Here is an 8,406-nt window from a genome sequence, read left to right as displayed (position 1 = left end):
GTAGACGAGGCTAACCAGCAGTTTAGCGAGGCTAACGCGCACATTTTTTTTCAAGGGTTAGGGATTCGTGCTGATAACGTGTTTAAGGAAATCTGAAATTGGGAGAGAATTGAGTCATGCTTTCATTGATAATAGAGACCTCTTTATATAGAGAATTACAATGCATAGAATCAGGGTTGTACAACGAAACGTAATATTACATTGATTGGATATCTCCAAGATTCTCCGATATTATCTCTAATTCTAACCCTAATACCACTAGGTCAAGGAACCTAGAGTTTGGACCAGACACATATTTTGGATTTACTTGAACAGATCATACCTTACTATCATTTTTCTACACCATATATCTTGTCTCTTTGCTTCTCCTTTATATTCATCACTTTCTTATTGTTTTTACACCTTCATTATAGAATTGTCCTGTTGTTCAACTTCATTATACAATCAAATAGATATTTCAGATGAGTATTCATAAGAAGGTTTTGATCCATCTAAAGAGGTAATATTCTACTTTGTGCATATCTACTTTTGCACCTTAAGAAAAATCGTACAAAGAAGAGAAATTCTAAAAAGGTAGATGCATTTTTCATATCTTAAGGGAAAGACGAGTTGCGATGGTTCTTTTATTTCTGTACCTTTTGATTATGAACAATGTTAAAACTAAGTTGCTCTTTTTTCATTACTTTGTTGATTACACGCATTTCTATGCATGTAATTGTATCTAAAACACTAGAACTAAGTTAATCCTTAAGTTAATTATAATGTAATTAATCCATTTTTATTTATTTTGTAGTAAATAAGCGGAGTTGTGGATTTCAGATGAAATTGTGCGAAAATGAAGCTAATTAGGATTACCGACGAAAAGACGAAGTTGTTGACAAGATCAACCATGGTCAATGCAAGTTTGAGAGCGAAACCCGACTGGTCACTTGACAATATATATGGAAATATTCGAGATTGTGGATGAAGAGGAGAAGAAGAAAATTGCAGAAAAGAAAGAAAAGGTTGTATTAATTAATCATTAGCTTGATTAATTAATAAGCACGTTGACTTCCAACCATTAGCTGCAGCACCTTACTTAATTAGACCTTAGTTTAATTAAACCTTACACTTAATTAAGCTTTGGTTTCAATTAAGCATGTCTGCTGCCATCACGTGCCCATTTCTTCCTTCCTTCCTTCTTGGCCACTCCCATGATGCCACGTGGCTGTCCTATCTCCCTCCTCACTCTCAGCGATCTGCAGCCACAAACCTGAATTAATCCCATCATATATTCTCTCTTCCTCACATTGACCATGACCTAATTATCCATATATATACATCCTCCAACAGTAGCCGACGCACCGAGATATACTCTCTCACCCAACCATCAATTATCGGATTCCCCTTCCCCTTCGACCACCAGACATCCTCCAGCGCCGCACCATAGATTCCTTCAATTACCCATTATTCTCTCTACCATCACTCCCTCTCCTCTCAACTATTCTTCATCATCACTCACCCAAAGTTCATCAATTCTTTATAATTCCGGATTTATAGGTACAAGAGAGAGTACTGTAATTCCAAGCTAGTCATGCTCACTCTCTAGTGTTGTTGTGATTAGTGTTGGTCTCTCTCTTTTCTTTACTCTCTTCTTGCTTTAATTTCTTGTAATTGATGAATTTCTTTGTGGGTATGTTGATGGGTTGTGAGTAGTTTTTTTATTTGGGTCTAGGGCTTGAATCCCTAGCAATTTTTACCATGTAATGACATTAATTTTTGGTGCTTAATGAAAGTGTGTTGTGGTTTTTGTTCATGACTTTGCGTAATTTTCGATGGGAATTTGTTATAGAAAGTAGCTAATTTTATGACTAGTTCTTGTCCTCATAATGAAATTCATTTAATTAGTGGCTTAATTTTATGAATGAGCATGTTGTCATGAGCAAATTGTTAGTCTCTAAAAATTGACGTAATGCCATTTCATGCATGTTAGGAGCCCTAGTCCGGTCTTAATGTGTGTGTGATGAGAATGTGAATGCCCTAGCCCAGATTTACATTATTTTTGTACTATGAGAATGTGAATGCCCTAGTCCGGATTTGCATTATCACTCTAAGGCCCTAGTCCGGCTTAGAGTTAGGGATTGCGCCATTGCCCTTTTGTTGTGTGCCAAAATTGTGTTGTTACGGTAAATGATTGCTAGAGCGGATGCCTTAGTACCCAAATTTTGTCCATTGTTTTCCAAACCTTTAAATTTCTAGCACTTTACTTTTTTGCAAATTTTAATTTCCTAGTTTTTAATTTCCAAAACCAAAAATTAATTCCCCCAAATATTTGCTCACATTTTTCATTGTAAGTACCATAAGGCCTTGAGCCTACCAATTTATTTTGGTGAGTTCTTGGCTACTTTTTGGCTTCGGGAGACCTAAGCCGTGCATGTGTGAGACTTGGTGTCTCACTTAGCCATTTTACAATTTTTCTTGTAGTTTAGCAAGTGACTTTTGTGACCCATAAACCATTGGATTTGAGTTAGCTCAAGATCCCCGAGGTACGATATTTCCGGGTTTAAATATTTCCCAATTCTTTGATGACCGTGTCCTTGTTGCGCGTAAGTTGCATTTTAGGCTTCAAACCACTTGTGCATAGATATGTTTGCAATTTTGATACCTAGTACAAAGATAATTTCTTAAGGGGAAAGCCAAGCTGCAATGATTTTTTTTTTAACCTTTTTATTAGGAACCATGTTTAAACTACCTTGCTTTTTTTATTTTTTATCACCTTGTGTGTGTGTGTGTGTGTAGAGGGCCCTTCCACTAAGGGATCCCTTTTTTTGGTCTTTTCTAGGGATAGCCATTAGACTTACTTTTCGATTACATTTTGGCATCTCAACTGTTCAGTTTTTAGGTCCTAACGTATAGATCATTTCTGTAAATTTTCAGCCAAATCGGTGTTCGTTAAGATATCAAACTAGATTAAATCAATGGACGAACCAAATCTGTCAAACCTGAACGTTCATACTTATAATTTTAAATCACAGTTTTGAATGCCTTAACGATAATCGATTTGGCTAAAAATTTACAGAAGTGATCTGCACATTAGAACCTAAAAACTGAACGGTTGAGATGCCAAAATATGATCGAAAAGTTGGTCTAGTGCCTTCACCCTAGAAATACCAAAAAAAGGGATCCCTCACTAGAAGGACCCTGTATGTATGTATATATGTATATGTGTGTGTGTGTGTGTGTGTGTGTGTGTGTGTGTATATATATATATATATATATATATATATATGGAGGATCAAGAGAGGACGTCCTTAAACTCTTAAAGTGAGGATATTTTTATTTTTATGATGTATTTTAATAATCACAACCACTAATTCTTTAGTTACCTATGCACATATGAATCTTACAAAAAATTAGCCAAATCGGAAAACGTTTAACCATTTGATTAGCACAATGTTTGTTTTAATTTGATCTAACTGACTACATTTGTTTACACAATTTTGAGTGACCAAGTGATAATGGATTTGGTTGATTTTTTGTAGACACAATTATTGCTTAAGTTCTTAAGAAATCAAAAAGTAGTGGCTGTTTTTCAGCATATGATAGTTGTAATGCTGCAATTACAACTCACCTATAGCTAAGATTCTTAGGCTTTAAGAAGCTAGTTGTACCCGCCTCAATCTAGTATAAATAGAGGACCTATGTTATAGAGTGGGGATTACATGTTGTGAGTAAAAACATAGAGAAGTTTAGAGAGAAAATAGAGATTTATCCTAAAACTCAATTGTCTTTCCTTTGTTAGAGTGTATTTCCTCCTGTTATAAGAGAGAGAGTATTGTCAATTGTGCTCTCCTTATTGCAGAAGAGAAATTGTTGTATCCTTCTGCTATAGTAAAAATCCTTCTACAATTTGCCTATCATCTTGTGCTCCACTCGTTTTTATAGTTTCTGCTTTAGTTGTAATTGGATGCCCCATACCACAATATCCTAACAGTGGTATCAGAGCACCGGGTTTACAGCCGGTTTTCGTGCTACAGTAAGATCTAATTAGTGGAAAGGAGGCATCTTCAACAATGGTTAACGAAGTACGAAGTAGAGAAGTTCAATGGGAACAATTTCTCATTGTCGAAAATGAGAATAAAAGCAGTTTTGAGAAAAGATAACTGCTTGGCGGTAATTGGAGATAGGCCTGAGGAGATCACCGACGATGGCAAGTGGAACGAGATGGATGGCAATGCTATTGCTAATCTACACCTAGCACTAGCCGATGAAGTATTGTCAAGTGTGGTAGAGAAGAAGACGGCCAAAGAGATATGGGATACACTAACAAAATTGTACGAGGCCAAATCACTACACAACAAAATCTTCTTGAAGAGAAAGCTTTACACCCTTCGGATGATGGAGTCGACTACGATGACCAACCACATCAACACCCTTAACACCTTATTTTCACAACTCACAACAATCGGGCATAACATAAAGACGGGTGAATGTGCTGAAATTCTACTTCAAAGTCTACCTGATTCGTATGATCAACTCATCAACTTAACCAACAATTTAGAAATATTAGTCTTTGATGATATTGCAGCTGCGGTTCTTGAAGAAGAAAATCGGGGCAAGAGCAAAAAAGATAGATTGGGAGGCTCACAGTAGGCCGAAGCTTTGATGATAATGAGAGGGAGATCAATGGAACATGGCCCAGTGAGAGTTAAAATCAGAGTAGACCAAAATCCAGAAGTAGGAAGAATGTCAAGTGTCATCACTGTGGCAAGAAAGGGCACTATAAAAAGGAGTGTTGGCATCTCAAGAGGAACGAATAAACCAAAGGAAAAGGTCCCGAGTCAAAAGCTCAGGGTTGTGTAGCAAGCACCTCAGATGATGGTGAAATTTTATACACCGAGGCAACAACAATTACTAAAGGCAGGAGAAAATTTGTTGATATATGGCTTATGGACTCAGGAGCAACATGGCATATGACCCCCTGGAGAGAATGGTTCCACCAATTTGAACATATTATCAGGAGGATCTGTGTTCATGGGAGATGATTATCCCTATGAGATTGCTGGTATTGGTACCATCAAAGTTAAGATGTATGATGGTAAAGTTCGCACCATTCAGGAGGTACGACACGTGAAAGGCCTGAAGAAAAATCTATTGTCTTTGGGACAATTAGATAGTAGTGGATACAAAATCTATGGTCAACATGGGATCATGAAAATAGTTAAAGGTGTGCTTGTGGTAATGAAAGCGATTAAGATAGCTGCAAATCTGTACATGCTTAAAGGAGAAACACAACAAGAAGGAGAAGTGTCTATTGCATCAGTAAGTTCTTTAGAAGAATCAACGAGGGTGCCACACCGTAACATTGGTCATATGTCAGAACGGGGTTTGGAGATTCTCACTGAATAAAAGCTTCTTCCAGGGGTCAAAAAGGTTTCATTACCCTTTTGTGAGCATTGTGTTACTAGTATGCAGCACATATTAAAGTTTAACAATTCTAATGCTAGAAGCAAAGCTATCTTAGAACTGATCCATTCCGATGTTTGGCAAGCACCAGTTCTATCCCTAGGAGGTGCAAGATACTTCGTGTCTTTTATTGATGATTACTCCAGGAGATGTTGGGTATATCCAATCAAGAGGAAGGTGGACGTATTCCCAGTTTGAAAATATTCAAAGCGCGTGTGGAGCTTGAATCTGAAAAGAAGATCAAGTGTTTGAGGATGGACAATGGAGGAGAATATACCAGTAATGAATTTGATAACTTCTGTAAACAAGAAGGTATCAAGAGGCAGTTCCCAGTGGCATACACTCCACAACAAAATGGAGTAGCAGAGGGGATGAACAGAACCTTGTTAGAACGGACAAGAGCGATGTTGAGGACTGCGGGGATTGCCAAGTCATTTTGGGCAGAAGCAGTGAAGACAACCTGTTATGTGATCAATCGGTCACCATCAACCGCAATTGATCTGAAGACGCTAATAGAGATGTGGACTGGTAAGCCAACTGATTATTCTCTCTTACATACATTTGGAAGTCTTGTATACGTTATGTATGTACAACGCCCAAGAAACATCAAAACTGGATCCAAAATCCAGCAAATGTATTTTCCTAGGGTATGCTAATGGAGTTAAGGGGTACCGCCTGTGGGATCCCACTACCCACAAGGTGATAATCAGCAGATCGAGATGTAATATTTATAGAAGACAAGGTACAAGGAAAAGAAAATTATAGCACTTTCAAAAGAGAAACCAGAGACTATTACAGTTCAATTTGAAGATAAACAAGAATAAGAAGTTCCAGATTCTTCTGAAGCAACACTAGAGCACGAAGAAAAAGAACAAGTTGAGTTTGCAACTCCACGAGTTCGATGGTCAACTCGGGAAAGAAGAGAACCAGCTTGGCACTCACAATACATTATGGAGGGAAATGTTGCATACTGTCTACTAACAGAGGATGGAGAGCCATTAACTTTCCATGAGGCTACAAAAGGCCAAGAAGCTTCTTTGTGGATGGCAGCAATGCAAGAAGAAAGTGAAGCCCTCCATAAAAATAAGACATGGGATCTTGTTCCACTACCACAAGGAAGAAAGGCTATTGGCAATAAATGGGTCTACAAGATCAAACGAGATGACAATGACCAAGTGGAGCAGTATCGTGCTAGATTGGTGGTGAAAGGATTCACTTAGAAAGAAGGCATTGACTTCAATGAAATATTCTCTCCTGTTGTTCGACTCACAACAGTTTGAGTAGTCCTGGCGATGTGTGCTACATTTGACTTGTGCTTAGAGCAGTTAGATGTGAAAACTGCGTTTCTTCATGGAGAACTTGAAGAAGAGGTTTACATGCTCCAACCAGATGGATTTGAAGAAAAAGAAAAAGAGAACTTGGTTTGCAGGTTGAACAAATCTCTATATGGTCTCAAACAGGCGCCGAGATGTTGGTATAAGAGATTTGATTCCTTCATCATAAGCCTTGGATACAACAGACTCAGTCCAGATCCTTGTGCTTACTACATGAGATTTGGTGATGGTGATTTCATTATTCTACTGTTGTATGTTGACGACATATTGGTAGCAGGCCCTAACAAAGATCGTATTAAAGACTTGAAGGCACAGTTGGTTAGGAAATTTGAAATGAAGGACTTGGGACCAGTAAACAAGATTCTAAAGATGCAAATTTACTGAGACAGAAATAGTGTTACGTCCGGTACCTCAATTTACCAGTTTACTAGTCATTTGGACGGTAAACGGCAATTACTTTCACTTTTTACTCTGTTTCGATACTTTTAGTGGCCCTAAAAGTTGACTTTTTGCTTGAGTCAAAATTTGAGAAAGTTTCCTGCATGAAAATTGTAGAGGACATTAAACCGAGTTTGTAAACATGTGGTATGCCAAAATCGGAGTTATAACAAAGAAGTTATAAGGGTTTCAAGTCAGTGGCAGTTTGGTAATTTCGCTGACATTGTATGCTATAAATAGTAAGTCTGACCTGCCATTTCGGGTAAGCCCCAAAAATTTCCAGATTTTTCCCCTCCCACCGACCTAACTTCCCGACGTCACTACCGCTTCGTCCGACCACCTATGGCCATAAAATTGTACCTATCTCTTCGTCTTGAAACAAGCTTTCCATCAATATATGCTTTGCATCCTATCATGCACCATAGACGACGAATCGAAGCCAAGAAATTTACTGTAGCAAATTGGGTTTCTGGCTATTTCTTCAAATTCCGGTCAAGTCCGGCCAAATCGGATGTTGAGGCTATCTGGGCTTTGTTCATCTTGCCATGCTCTACCAACCTACCAAGTTTCATCATCAAATTTGAGCTGTGGAAGGAGAATCGGAGATTTGAGCAAAATTGAGGGTTTTTTTTTCGGTTTTCAGGTAAAATCGACCCTATACACTCAAAATTGATCAATGTTGTAGTTATGAAAGATGTTTAGAATGTTGAGATGATGCAGTGGATGAAATTTGGTGGCCGGAGGAGGAGTTGGCTGCTCATGAACAGTGTCGCGCGTGAACAGTGGTGGCTTGAACAGTAACTTAAATTATATATATTTTTTGCTAATTAAATCACATAATTGATGTAGAGTTTGTATATGTGATTTTGGTAAAGATTGGAGAAGTTTTGGATTGATTATGAATTTCCGAAGATTTAGAATTTCGGTTATCAATTTACGAGAATCCAATCGTTGGATTTCTCTCGAATTTGTCTATAAATTATAAATTGACAAATTGATATTATTGGTGAAGTTTGGATGGAATCCTAAGTGAATTGAAGGAGTTGAGGTTAAGGGAAACGTTTAGAATTTCGACATATAATTATCGTAAATTTAGATTTCCGTCCTGTAATTATTTATTTACGAGCGTTATATTATACAAGACGTGAGGAGGAACCACACGAGGAAACTTCAAATAAACGGCAAGCTT

At 37.7% G+C, this 8,406-nt stretch overlaps 1 long non-coding RNA gene across 1 annotated transcript; it reads left to right on the top strand.

The window, feature by feature from the left end:
• Positions 1-7,495: 7,495 nt before the first annotated feature.
• On the top strand, positions 7,496-8,113 carry LOC133723331 (uncharacterized). The gene is made up of 2 exons (XR_009852936.1): positions 7,496-7,860; positions 7,938-8,113. It is a non-coding gene; the product is annotated as an uncharacterized LOC133723331 (long non-coding RNA).
• Positions 8,114-8,406: the final 293 nt, after the last annotated feature.

Source organism: Rosa rugosa, chromosome 7 (genome assembly GCF_958449725.1).
Source record: "Rosa rugosa chromosome 7, drRosRugo1.1, whole genome shotgun sequence".
NCBI classification, from domain to species: domain Eukaryota; kingdom Viridiplantae; phylum Streptophyta; class Magnoliopsida; order Rosales; family Rosaceae; genus Rosa; species Rosa rugosa.
The sequence above is the reverse complement of the archived record's forward strand: the minus strand, read 5'-3'. Positions and strand labels throughout refer to the sequence as shown.